The sequence below is a fragment of the Physeter macrocephalus genome, chromosome 19 (genome assembly GCF_002837175.3).
Source record: "Physeter macrocephalus isolate SW-GA chromosome 19, ASM283717v5, whole genome shotgun sequence".
In the NCBI taxonomy this organism is placed as follows: Eukaryota; Metazoa; Chordata; class Mammalia; order Artiodactyla; family Physeteridae; genus Physeter; species Physeter macrocephalus.
Window position 1 is genome coordinate 1973780 of NC_041232.1, and position 14676 is coordinate 1988455.

Consider the following 14676-nt stretch of genomic DNA (forward strand, 5'->3'; position numbering starts at 1 on the left):
TTACCACGACACTTGGACCTCTCTCCGCACACAAATAGGTGCAGGAACAGCTCTGGCTAGGGGGCAGCAGGGAAATCAGCGGGCCCCCCCATACTTCCAGCTGAAGGTCCCGAAGCCTGTCAGGAGGGCCACAGACAGGAGCAGAGGATTTAAGAAAGGCAGGTGGGTCTCATGCCCTGACCAGGGACGAGGCTGCTCCGAAACTTAGGCTTCAGACAAGGCGCCCATTAGAGGGAGGACACCCAAGTTACCTGGAGGATGCCGGGCCTGGAACTGCCACCCCGCCCCTGGGAGGACAGGGTGTGAGCGGTGCCGGTGCCAAGCCCCTCCCCTCCACTCAGTCCACAGCAGCAGGGCTGGGCAGGGCAACTCGCAGAAGCACCAGGTGGCCACTGCTTCACAGGTGTCCCAGCAGATGCTTAACTGCTGGGGGGGCTGGGGGGGGGGCGCGAGGGCCTCCAAGGCAGCACTGAGGAGACACCAAAACACGAAAGCTGCTGCCACCGCCGGCTGATGCAAGTTTTATTGAGACAATGTACAAACAGGCCATGGAAACAAGGGTCTGATGCCGGGACCAGTAACGTAAAATGGAATACAAAAATAAAAAGGCACTGATCTGTTAAGAAAAGACACTCCATGTATTCTAAGAATATAAGTCATTTAATACTGTTAATTTTATAGCACAAAATAAAACAAGCTATGATCCCCAAAAATAATTTTAAAAGCTTACACATAAAATATTATTGCCTGAAGTTTATGATCTTTAAGTTACAGGTCAAAAGAGTTTTGTGTTGTGTTGTGGTCATTTAAAAACACACAGTGAAGACCGTCAAGAAGCAAGGCCACTGTTCCTCCCACAGAGACCACGACCCTGTCTCAGAGGACTGTCCTTCCACTCCATGAGAGCACACGCCCAGCTCGGGGCCACTGGCTGCAGCCACAGGGACACAGGCCTCCGGTCCCAGAGGGTGGAGGCTGAGGGCGAGCTTGGTGGTGTCTCGGGTTCGGTGTGAAAACAATCAGGACTCACTCATTTTAAGAGGTTAATGAACATATTATTAAAGGATTAAATTATAAACACCTGGCACAAAAACACCATCCCTTTTCAAAAATAAAATGTTCATATTCCTCTGAGCAAACTTTACAAGAGCAGTGGCCGCCGGTCCCGGCCCGCCTTGTGTGTAAACAGCTGGAGAAGGGAGTCAGCACAGGCCAGATGCTCAGGCTCAGGAGGGAGCAGCTGGCCCTCTCTCCTCAGGTTCCTGACCGTGAGCACAGAAGGGGTCCTATCTGGGTGACAAAGTCGTCGAAGGGCAGTCCATCCACATGTCCTCCTCTTCATTAGCTGTGTCCCTGGGCAGCAACACCGGGCAGAGGTGACAGGGACAACTCCCTTTCCAGGATAAGTATATTTTTAATCAAATTGTCAATTCCTTTAGCACATAATTTGTTCTCTTCCCCAGTGAGCTACTTTAACATCCACACATTTTCATAAGTGACACACAGAGCAGAGCAAGTAGCAATAATGGACAGTCCTAAGAGGAAGCCTGCCCAGGAGGGAAGCCCATGCCTCTGGAAGATTTGAGTCGCTTTCTGAAGCAGTCTTCACAGACCCCTGGGGAGCCCAGGCCCAAAGCCAAGGTACTGGGCTGTTTCTTGTATATTTAGTGTGAAAAAGTAGAATTACCCTGGCTGATTAAAAAACTAATAAGGTTCTAAGTCAAAAAGGTACTACTTTCGGCACACATCTCCAGTTCAGAGCTCAAGGCTCACCTTATTTGGGTCTCCGAATCTCTGGGGCAGCCCTGGAGACATGCACCTGGGCTGACGGACTGAACAGACGCCTTCTGAAGTAAACCTAGGTTTGCAGGGTGTTCTGATTCGGAAGTGATCCCCATTAGGTGGGTCACGCTGTTTACTGGTCAGCAGACATGGCTGGAAGAAAACCTTGCTTTCCAAAAGGCCATAGACTTCTTGTACTTGAGCCAACTACTGCCATCCAAAGGTGCCCAGCCTCTCGGCTAAAGGTGGTTTAACAAGGCCTTAGGGTGTGTGCTCTCTTTGGACAAGGCACACGTCACCGCCTTCTGTGAGACCCCCTCAGGTACTGGGTTACAGGCCACAGGGAAGGCATCATCCCCAGGTAGAGGGCAGGGGCCCAGCCACACACATGCCACTTGCCATGCATGGGGCTAGGCTGGGCCTGGACCCAGAACAAGAGGTGACTGCAACACGGGCACCTTGGGAGCAAGAGGTGGCCACAGCTCACTGATCAGGGAGAGCCCACAAAGAAGCCTTTTCCAGGAAAACCACAGAGAGACAGGGCTATGTGAGCACCCTCAAGAGTCTTTAATATGATGGTTACCTACCTGATGGAACATTTGATTAAAGAGAAATTGAAACATGGTGGCCTTGCTGGTTCTGACCAGAATAACTGCTCAAAACCTCAAAACTCAAGACCCCTGGGAGCCAGGGCCGAGGCTACAGCAGATGCTCAGGGAGGACAGTTACTTATCAGGCTGAGGCCACACCCCCAGGGCTGCTGGACTCATTCTCAGCTGAGGCCTGTCTTCAGCAGGGTCCAGAAGGGCAGGCACACCGAACTGCACAAAGGTTCCAGAATTCTAGTCGGCTGTGTGCTATAGACGTGGGATCGGTCACACACTGGTACCAGCTGACTCGTATGAACAGGCCTCTTTCAGCCAACAGGGAAACCTTAACATCAAATCAGTAATGGTTAATGATGCATTTCATTAGACATCAAATGCATCAACCAAGGCCCAGAGCCTACAATTTCTTGCTGGAGAGCAGTGTGGACACCAGAACCATGGAACCAGCATTAGCAGCACCATCTCTCTTGGGCAGCCTGGGGAGCTTGCTGGGGCAGGGAGAACTGGGCCTCAGTGAGTGGAATTTAACGATTCCTTAGTGAATTCAACGACTTTTTAAGGAAACTTGGGTCCTATACTTTCAAGGGGTGCATTCACTGAAAGCCTGGACAGGAAGCCAGCAAACAAGGTGAATCACACCACCCCCCGGCCCCTGGCTCTGATGCCTGTGGGGACGTCGTCGTCCAAGAGGCTGTGCACGCAGCTGGGAAGCCCACAACTGCTGGGTGGTGGTGGTTGTTTGCTATCTGGCAACACAAGGTACCACTGGCAACCAAGACAGTACAGGCCTCTGCCTCAGGGCTCTTCTTCTTGTGTTCCTGCGGTGACAGCGGCTTCAGAGGCATGTGCCACCCCTCGTTTCATCACAAAAGCTAACCTGCTACTTAAAAACCTGTTCAGAACACACCAGTCTAATTAATTAAGTCTTCTAAAACCAAACCAAACAACAAGAGGGAAAAAAAAAAAAAAAGAAAAGAAAAGCCTGACGTGGGGAGTTTAGGGCAGAATTCCCTCTCCTGAAGGGTCCACTTCCTCTGCTCTTCACGGAAAACCACGCCAGCGACGGCACCACCCATGGCTCCCAGCGGCAAGGCCTCGCTGTGGGCCCGAGCTCCCCTGGAACCCTGGGTCAGCCCAGGGACAGGCGGGGCGCTGGCCGGAAGGGAGCCCTGTCCTCGGCACCTCCTCTCACCTGTGTGCCTCCACCAGTGTTTCCAGTTTATGATCCAAAGAACTCTAAAATCAGCTACTCTTTGACAACACGACTATGATACAAATGCCGGGGCAGCCACTGTGAGCATTCCAATGTGTGGGAGGCTGCCCGCTGCAGAAGCTGGACGTTGGCAGCGCGTGTGACCTGCCCGAGAGGACGCTTCCCCGCCTGAAGGAGGCGTGTGGGGCAGGACGATGAAGCAGCAGGCACAGGGCAGCAGCATCACTCGTTTTCATCCGGGTTCTGAGGGTCGATGATTTTGACGTGCGTAAAGGGGAAGAGCCCTTTGCGCCCGTTCACCTCGCCTTCCCACTGGCCGTTTATGTTCATCCTTGTGACTTTCACGATGTCACCCACCTGTAAGGGGGAGAAAGAAGACGAAGTCAGAGTTTTCTCTGAAAACTAAATCACACATGCTATTCCACTGAAAGGAACAGACACATTTTGTCCTTAGGACTCTCATTTTTCTCAGTGCTTAGACCTAAAATCAGGCTGTGGGCTTCCCTGGTGTTGCAGTGGTTAAGAATCCACCTGCCAATGCAGGGGACACAGGTTGGAGCCCTGGTCAAGGAAGATCCCACACGCTGCAGAGCAACTAACCTGTGCACCACAACTACTGAGCCTGTGCTCTAGAGCCCACGAGCCACAACTACTGAAGCCCACGTGCCTAGAGCCCATGCTCCACAACAAGAAAAGCCACCGTGATAAGAAGTCCGCACACCCCAAGGAAGACCCAATGCAGCCAAAAATAAATAAATTTATTAAAAAAAAAAAAAAAAAAAGAAGAACCTGCCTGCCAATGCAGGGGACATGGGTTCCAGCCCTGGTCCAGGAAGATCCCACATGCCATGGAGCAACTAAGCCCATGTGCCACAACTACTGAGCCTGAGCTCTGTAGCCCACGAGCCACAACTATTGAGCCCGCACACTGCAACTACTGAAGCCTGTGTGCCTAAAGCCCGTGCTCTGCAACAAGAGAAGCCACCACAACCAGAAGCCCGTGCACCACAGTGAAAAGTAGCCCCTGCTCACCGCAACTAGAGAAAGCCTGCGCGCAGCAACCAAGACCCAATGCAGACAAAAATAAAATAAATAAAACCAGGCCGTGCCAAAGACACGAGGTGCTACCAACAAGCCCAGGGTGCTTCTGCTGAGCCGTGAGAATGTGCTCTGAGGCAGCCTTTTCCCCTCAGGTTGGCTACTAACTCCAACAGCACAGAATGAACACCTGACTCTGAGAACAGTTCAACTCACGCAAAAAGTGCATTAAAAGAAACAAAGCCATGGGCTTCCCTGGTGGCGCAGTGGTTGGGAGACTGCCTGCCAATTCAGGGGACGCAGGTTCGTGCCCCGGTCTGGGAGGATCCCACATGCCGCGGAGCGGCTGGGCCCATGAGCCATGGCTGCTGAGCCTGTGCTCTGCAACAGGAGAGACCACAGTGGTGAGAGGCCTGCGTACCGCAAAAAAAAAAAAAAAAAAGAAACAAAGCCATCTCCACCCTATTTCACGGGAAGGAGCTGCTGCCGCCAAGAACACCCTGTACGCTGCCTCCCCTGCAGCAGCGTGTCCCAGTGGGCCAGTCTCAGGGGAAGGAAGCCCAGCTCAGAGAACCTTTTCAGACCAACCTTCAGCTTCAGGGTGGTAGGAATCCTACCTACGGCCAGAGGACAGGCACCAGCCAGGGGCTGCTTTGCTCATCAAGGGGAGGCAGCAATTTTGACTTGGGTGTGGTTTTCAAATTGTCTGCAGACCCTGAGCTCTGAGGAGGTGCTTTAAACTCCAACAGATGTCAGATTGGGACTTCAATCTTGTAAACGTGTATTTTATAAAAGTTATAATCAGGGCTTCCCTGGTGGCGCAGTGGTTGAGAGTCCACCTGCCGATGCAGGGGACACGGGTTCGTGCCCCGGTCCGGGAAAATCCCACATGCCACGGAGCGGCTAAGCCCGTGAGCCATGGCCGCTGAGCCTGCGCGTCCGGAGACTGTGCTCCGCAATGGGAGAGGCCACAACAGTTGAGAGGCCCGCATACCGCAAAAAAAAAAAAAAGTTATAATCAGAAGCTGTCAAGCGCATCCCTGCCCCATTACTCCGTGCTGCCCTGCTGGCTGCTGCTCACGTGCTTTCCTTGGAACGAAGCTTCTGTCCCACGTGTCTGATGGAAGGCCCCCGAGAATAGCAAGGTAAAGGGCAAAACACACCTCTCACCGTGCGCAACAAAGTACACTCAGAAGTGAGCTGGTTGAGGGGGGTTAACACAAGATGGTATCTACCATTCACGTTATTTCCAATGTTTTCCGCCCACTGTAAAAGTCGACCACCCCCGCAACTGCCTTAATTCTTGTAAATCTCAATTTACAAAACACCTTTATATTAAAAAACTTTTAACCTGACATCTATGGGGTTCCATGCAGTATTTCATTTGGGAAAAGGCATCTTCTGCTAAAGCTGCTGGCCTAGAGACCTGACTGCTGGCCCAGAGTGACCAAGGGCCCCGGAGGTGCCCGGGGCCCCAGGCAGAACCACACCTGCCCTTCCTGGCTCCCAGGCATTCACGTTACAGGGCCGGCTACTGCACTCTTAAAACCAAACTCCAGGCTCTAAGATGGCTCCTGGTCCACAAGAGACGAGCCATTTGTATGGAAGCACCAGGACATCACTCGGCTCACGGGGGTGGGAGACGTGGTGCTTATTAGGTGACGCCGGTGCGAAACAGAGGACTGAACACTGTGCTCGTGCCCACCCAGTCTGTCCAGGTGGTGATTTCATCCTGACTTGTGCATGAAATCGAAGGCTCAGGCTGGGGAAGAGCTGGGGACGGAGAAGGAAACGCACCGCCAGCAGCTGCTCTGGGGGCCAGAGTTCGATTCAGCAGACGCTGCAAGTCAGCAACTTGGCTGTGTGGCCGCCTTTTCAGAGGGTTCTTGCTTCAGGGCTCACCCTTGATCCTCCACACACTCCACCCTCCTGTAAGGTAGGCTGGAGCAGGGGGGCCAGGGCAGCACAGCCCAGCTGCACGAGGACCCCTTGGCTCCCCAGCCACTCTCTGCCCTAACGTCGCATCCCTGCCCTGAGGTCTCCCCCACACCCTGCACTTCTGACTTCATCACCCCACTTGCTCACCGGGATGCTCGAACCAGCACACCAACTGCTTAATTCCCCAAACCTACTGCAGTCACAACACTTACATGGACAACAGCGCTATTACCAAATGGAACCTCTTGCCTTGTGGAAACCGGCTTACTCAGGAGTACTTGCCAAAATGACAACAGAAAAGTGTTATCCCCTGAGGCTCCCTGGTTAGAACACAGTATAAATTCAGTTTAAATTTAAAAAAATGGGGGGAGGGTCCCTAAGTTCCCAGTCTGAATTCTGACTCAAACTCCTCTTATTTAGGAAAACTACAAATTCAACTTTACTGTAAGACGGGTTGTAGAGTTAGTCCAGTAATTAAGAATTAGATTTTACATAATGACAAGCTGCAAGACAAAAATAAATGCACTACAGTATTCAGATTTTTGTAACCAAGTACTAGATATGTATATGAGAAAAACAAGGTGTAAAAAGCTAACTACACGTATTTATAAATTAAATTATTATATTTATTTTCAAACTTATGTCACCACTCAACTTTAACACCTAAGCTGGTGGAACAATTAAAATTTGAAGGTTAACAACTGGTAATTCTATTTTAAGACTTGTATTAAAAATTAAATTGTAGGGCTTCCCTGGTGGCGCAGCGGTTGCGCGTCCGCCTGCCGATGCAGGGGAACCGGGTTCGCGCCCCGGTCTGGGAGGATCCCACGTGCCGCGGAGCGGCTGGGCCCGTGAGCCATGGCCGCTGGGCCTGCGCGTCCGGAGCCTGTGCTCCGCAACGGGAGAGGCCACGGCAGAGGGAGGCCCGCATACCACAAAAAAAAAAAAAAAAAAAAAAAAAAAAAAAAAAAAAAAAAAAAAAATTAAATTGTAAAATACTTCAGTGGAAAAATAATTACAACTGAAAAGACATGTTTTCTCTTGTTTTGCCTTAAAAGGAAATAAAAATTTTGGGGAAAGAATAAACTAATTTAAAATAAGAGTTAAGTTTTAAAATGTCTTTAGTAGACTTCTAAAATACAGATTTTTTTTTTTTTTTTTGTGGTATGCGGGCCTCCCTCTGCTGTGGCCTCTCCCGTTGCGGAGCACAGGCTCCGGACACACAGGCTTAGTGGCCATGGCTCACGGGCCCAGCCGCTCCGCGGCATGTGGGATCCTCCCAGACCGGGGCGCGGACCCGGTTCCCCTGCATCGGCAGGCGGACGCGCAACCACTGCGCCACCAGGGAAGCCCATACAGATTGTTTTAAGACTAGTGCTTAGAGTTCAAGTATTGCTCCCTTTCTCCAAGTAACAATGTTTTTATTCATAGGTGGCAGAAAGAGAAATGTCTTTCTTATTCATAACTAGGATATCACGCCAACTTTTTTTTTTTAACATCTTTACTGGAGTATAATTGCTTTACAATGGTGTGTTAGTTTCTGCTTTATAACAAAGTGGATCAGTCATACATATACATATGTTCCCATATCTCTTCCCTCTTGCATCTCCCTCCCTCCCACCCTCCCTATCCCACCCCTCTAGGTGGTCACAAAGCACCGAGCTGATCTCCCTGTGCTATGCGGCTACTTTCCACAAGCTATCTATTTTATATTTGGTAGTGAATATATGTCGATGCCACTCTATCACTTCGTCACAGCTTACGCTTTCCCCTCCCCATATCCTCAAGTCCATGCTCTAGTAGATCTGTTTTTTATTACCGTCCTACCGCTAGTCTCTTCATGACATTTTTTTTCTTAGATTCCATATATATGTGGTAGGATATGGTGTTTCGTTTTCTCCTTCTGACTAACTTCACTCTGTATGACAGACTCCAGGTCTAACCAATTCATTACAAATAATTGAGTTTCATTTCTTTTATGAGAGCTGCAATGAACATTTTGGTACATGACTCTTTCTGAATTATGGTTTTCTCAGGGTATATGCCCACAACATTTCTGATAATTAAGAATAAATTCATATTCTTTGAAGTGTGCCAAATAATTAGCTTTATAATTTGTATATTCTTTTCCTACCATACAGAAGTCATAAAAGAGGAAAACTCTGATTATGACCACATTGCTATCTCTAGTGAAGACATTTGCCAGATCAGATCCAAGGAAAGCTCTACTGCAGATGGAACCTTGAGTTGCAGTGGAGACTGTGAAGAAATCACAAAGCTGAAGATCAAGGGGAGCTGAAGTCAATGGGGATCTGCAGTCATGACTTGTGTCCAATCTGTCTTATTCCATTAAAAAAAATATTTAAGCACAAACTTAAGACATGAGATGAAACTCATTTACTAACACAAAAATTAAGATGGGGCCTAGGTGAGCAGAGAGAATCCTCTGCAGGCAGGAGCTGCTGGGATACTACAAACCCAGGTCCTGCAGCCACCCCCACCCCTATCTCCCCCAGACCCTTGGCCTCCTCAAGTCTTCACTGCAGGAACCAGCTGTCTCGTGCCTGGAGCACAAGGCCACCGATGTGGGGAGCCTCACTGGCACTCTCTCTCTCCAACATATGAGAGCATGTTCTTTCCTTATTTCCTTTTCAGCTAAGAAAATGATTGCCTGTCTTTATTTTTAAAATAATGAAATAGCAAAGAAATGAAAATTCATGGATATAAAACTACTGACACCATTACAAAATGACTTACGGAAAATACAATATAATCAATGTACTGAAATAAGTATAAGAAAAGACAAGGACATGAGACTTCCCTGGTGGCACAGTGGTTAAGAATCCGCCTGCCAATGCAGGTGACATGGGTTCCAGTCCTGGTCCGGGAAGATCCCACATGCTGCAGAGCAACTAAGCCCGTGTGCCACAACTACTGAACCTGCACTCTACAGCCCGCGAGCCGCAACTGCTGAGCACGCATGCCACAACTACTGAAGCTGTGCGTCTAGAGCCTGTGCTCCGCAACAAGAGAAGCCACTGCAATGAGAAGCCCACGCACCGCAATGAAGAGTAGCCCCCTCTCGCCACAACTAGAGAAAGCCCACGCGCAGCAACGAAGACCCGATGCAGCCAAAACTAAATTAATTAATTTTAAAAATTTCCAAAACAAGCAAGAAAGAAACGGCAAGGACAAATAAGAGGGTGTGTGCTTGTGTGCCTGTAAAGAAGATGCGGTGAGCAAAGGGGAGAGGGACCAGGTGAGCTAACGCCCAGGTGGACGCTGTGGTGCAAAGGGATGATGGCCTGAGGGTCTCTGGGCAGTCTGTAGGTAAGCCTGCACTCAGAGCCAGATTAGACTGTGACAATGATGTTTTAAGAAAAAAAGACTAAGGCCAGAATAGCTGAGACTAAAAAGAAACAAATATAATGCAGTTTTGGCTGATGGGTGCTGTTGGCAGATGTCAGGATCAACGGCTTCTCCCCAAGACTGAAGTTTTTGTTTGATCCACTCATTCGACACCTTACAAAAAATACTTTGGGAATTCTGTCTTTTATCTATGCTTTTCTATCTTCACCTGGACTCTGGATGCTCACAGTGCATATATTTTGCCTCAAGTTTGTAATCTTAGCCTGCCTTAGCTGATGTTTGATAAATGTGCAAGAAAAAAATCTCACCTTCCTGAAAACCTGGCCCCAGCAGCCCTCTCCCACATCCTGGTTGAGCTTATTCCTCCAGTCCGGGGGCCAGGAACACGCTGAGACCTCTTGCTAATGCCCCCTCCTCCAGGTGCTCCCCCCAACTGCCTGGCTCTACCAGCCCAGCCACCTTCCATCCCCTGCCACCCTCGCCATTCAGCCCAGCTCCCAACCCCTCCTCTCCCCCAGCCTGGCCCCCACCTACCACCAAGGAACTCCTGGGGCCCAGGTCAATGGCCCCGGGCCAGTCCCCTCCCGCTGACGCCCTGAGGCACCTGAAGCAGGAGACTTCACCTCCCTCTTGCTCCGCTGCCCCTCTGCCCCATGGGGGCTCCATTCTGCTCCTCCTCATCTCCCACCCCCACACAGCACTCTCAGAGGGAGGAGGCTGGTTTCGCATTCCATGTCGCAGGGCTCTTGTAAACTTTCCAGGGAAGTCTGCAGAATCAAGGAAAAGAGAAAAAACGACAGGCTGCTGTCCGCACGTGCTAGAGACAGATGGCCGAGTAAGCAGCAAGGTTCTGAGGACAGAAGTGACAGGCACAAGGGCCTGAGGACAGTAGAAGACAGACCTTTTGAAAACATAATTAGTTCACTGCTCTGCCTTTGAACCCCCAACACCATTTATTTGCACAAGAGCAACATCCAAACTCCTGTCTCCAAGGCTCTGCCTCCTCTGGTCCCTGACTCTTCCTATCTCTGACCCTCACCCCAATCACAGTGGCTTCCTTTCAGTTTCTCAAACCTGCCAAGGTCTTCCCCAGAGATGGGCTGTATGACAGATGCAGGGACGTGATGTACTGGAAGTGCGACTACATGACTGTGCAGCGTAAGATGTTAAAAACCATGTTCCAGGCTACTGCCCAGCACTGCCAAGCTGGTCCTAAGATACCTTGGATCTCTGCTCAGCTTCCACAACTGAAGGAACATAAGCAACCCTGACCAAAGTCAAACACACCTTAAAGACAATCCTAGCTCCCATAAACGGCCTTATAAAGCTGCACACGTCGCCACTGAGAGGAGGAAGGGCTCTGGGCGGCCGCCACTAGAGATGGGCTGGATTCTGTACAGTGTACTCAGGACACACCTGAAATTGAGATCTAAGATCTACAACAGTGGGAGGTAAGTGGTCTCTGCTTAAAGCAGGTTTAGGGTGGCACCATGCAGTGACTCACGCTATGACCTTTGGAGTGGGGCACAGCTGGACCAATGTCCTGGTTCTGCCACTTTTAGGGCTACATTACTGTGACAAACTGTTCAAGTTGTCCAAGTCTCCGTTTCCTTTTGACTTCGGAAGGTTCTTGCAATAATTAAAGGAAGTACTAAATGGAAGTGTTAACCACAACACCCAGCAAAGTAAACAGTAGCTGCTATTGGCGTAGAGATTCCTGAGTAGACCAGTCTCCACCCCACAATCATGCCCCCAACCAGCTGTCACTGTCCTCTGGCTGGTTCCGGGGAGAACTGGAACCAGCATGGAGAAGCACTGTACTAAAGTGGGTTTTCAACCCTGCCGGTAACAAGGATCCTCTCAAAACTGACGGGGGATGGGAAGGATGCCTGTTAGAGAGAGATGAGGGGAAGGCCTGAAGACTCGAAGTCTGATACGTCACTGTGAAGGGTCCCAAGCAAAGAGGAAGACCACGGGAGGATGCAGAGGAAGGTGCTAGAACATCCCACCCACACCCCTGCCAATTCACTCCTGACTCTGACGGTCTTCACAGGATACCTTCTGCTAATTTTGCCTTATCAGTTCAGTCAGATGTGCTGCACATCGATTGCAGTTCCTACCCTCTTCACTATGAGACAGACAATAAATAACCCACTGTCTAGACGTGGCAGACACTCAGCAAATGTCTGTTAGATAAAAACAGCACAAAAAGCGAGTGGCAGAAAAGCAGTATTGAGTCCACGTTGCAGAGCACAGGGGCGAGGACGAGGGCTTCGCCTGAAGGACCCTGAGTAGCAGAGCCCGGCTGGGTGCAGCCCAGGAGTGTAGAAGGCCTGGGAGACTTCTGATGGCCACCTGAACATTAATGCCACACTCTGGCCTTGCAGGAGACCTCACATGTCAAAACACAGCCCATCACTCCTCGTGCTGTTTTCTACCTCAGTTGAAGGCCCCCTTCCACGGGTCCAAGCCCCAGAACACCACACATGGGATGGGCCTGGCTGTGGACTGACTTCTTCCACGGCTTGACCACACAGCCCCTTGGGTCCAGGGCCCAGCACGGTTGGGAGCTCTCAGTGCTGGTCCGGTGCCCTTCCTTGGGCTTCATGGTAGAAGGGCTGAGCCCAAAGCAGCACTCACTTTGGAAGGCAGATAAATCTTGAAGTGGTTGGGTACCAACTCAGCTCAAGGACCACTGTGAGCCTGGAAGGTGTGGCCAACCCAAACAACAGATCGAGAAGACATTCCTTACGTCCTTATGTCCTTTACTGTCACCCTGTGACAGTCCTCCTCATGATAAGAACTGCCAGCGCACTGGGGAGGGTTTGCTTCAACTCTAAGATGGAGCACACACTTGCAGGCTCCGTTCTGTGTGAGGCTGACACGAGGGGTAGGAGCACACACTTGCAGGCTCCGTTCTGTGTGAGGCTGACACGAGGGGTAGAAGAGGGAGATGCCAAGAGAATACTTCCTGATGTGGCCATGGTCTCCTGGAGCCCTACCTGTCCCGAGTGTGAACAGGAGCTCTGGAAATTACTCTGCCGCCTGTCTTCTGGCACCTGATTCAAAGAGCAGTCCTAACACTGGAGGCCCCGGCACTGGCTGCCACAGCAGCTTTCTGCTTCCCCAGTAAGGCTCCATAAAAACAAGATCAGGAGCGCAATGGGTTACACACTGGAGTCAGAAGTCCTAACTTCGGTGACAGGAATGGGTCTCAGATATTAAAGATCCTCAAAGTATACGCAGAACTATATGTAAATACATTAACATATATTGTTTTTCTGGAGAAAGAGTCCACAGCTTTCACCAGATTCTCAAAGGGGTCCATAACCCAAGAAAGGTATAAAACAAAGCAAAAAACCCACGTGCTACAATCACCAGGCAGCTTTCATCCTGCCATCTGTGGCTTTCATTCGTTCACTCATTTAACGCATGCTGAACATCCATGTGCCAGGCCTGGAAGGACACAGACAGAAAGAAGCAGACAGCCTGCCTGCCCTCGTGGAGCTGCCTGGGCCCTCTGCCTGCTCTAACACCGCCCCGTGTGCTCTGGGCACCTGCACCTGAATCAAACCCTCCGTGTCCATGTGCCCTGAGCAGCCATCAAGTGGCCTCACGTACCCTCACCTACAACCGGATGCTACTGACTGGTGCTTTTTTTTTTTTTTAATGAATTTATTTATTTATTTTTGGTTGCGTTGGGTCTTGGTTGCTGCGCATGGGCTTTCCCTAGTTGCGGTGAGCGAGGGCTACTCTTCGTTGTGGTGCACGGCCTTCTCATTGCAGTGGCTTCTCTTGTTGTGGAGCACGGGCTTCAGCAGTTGTGGCTCGTGGGCTCTAGAGTGCAGGCTCAGTAGTTGTGGCATGCAGGCTTCGTTGCTCCGTGGCATGTGGGATCTTCCCGGACCAGGGCTCAAACACGTGTCCCCTGCATTGGCAGGTGGATTCTTAACCACTGCGTCATGAGGGAAGCCCTATTGACTGGTTTTTAATATTGAAGACCCAGTCTCTTTAAAATTGCCATTATCCTTCAGGGCGGTAACTTGGTTCAAGAGGGCTACTTACTGGTTAACACTTCTTATGAAAACACAGGGGTTTTATTTTAGGATGAGTCAGGGGTTAAAGGTATGCCATGGTGCAAGAGAAGGTGGGCTATGGAAAGGAAGAAGTAAAACCATCTCCACTCACAGATGACCTGATCCTATATATAGAAAGATTCCAGAAGAAAGCTATTAGAGCTAATAAAACTCAGCCAATTTGCAGGGTACAAGATGAACACACAGTATCAGTTGTGTTTCTATACACCAGCAGTGAGCAAATAAGAATGTAATTCCAGGGAACTCCCTGGTGGTCCAGTGGTTAGGACTTGGCATTTTCACTGTTGTGCCAGGTTCAATCTCCGTTGGGGAACTGAGATCCTGCAAGCTGCGTGGTGCAGCCAAAAAAAAAAAAAAAAAAAAAAAAAAAAAAAAGAATGCAATTCCATTTACAATAGCATCTAAAAGAATAAAGTAATGGAATAAATTTAACCAAGGTGATAGACTTGTACACCAAAAATCACAAAACACTGCTAAAAGAAATTAAAGAAGACTTAAATAAATGGAAAGACATCCAGTGTTCATGGATAGGAAGACAATATTTTCAAGGTGTCAACACTACCCAAAGTGATCTACAAATGCAACACAATTTCTATCAAAATTCTAACAGCTTTTTTCCGCCCCACCCCCC

General features: G+C 49.8%; 1 long non-coding RNA gene across 1 annotated transcript; it reads right to left on the minus strand.

The window, feature by feature from the left end:
* Positions 1–496: 496 nt before the first annotated feature.
* LOC114484388 (uncharacterized) lies at positions 497–11680 on the minus strand. Its single transcript, XR_003677233.2, has 2 exons — positions 10553–11680; positions 497–3960 (listed from the first exon to the last, which is right to left on the minus strand). It is a non-coding gene; the product is annotated as an uncharacterized lncRNA (long non-coding RNA).
* Between the last annotated feature and the right edge of the window lie 2996 nt (positions 11681–14676).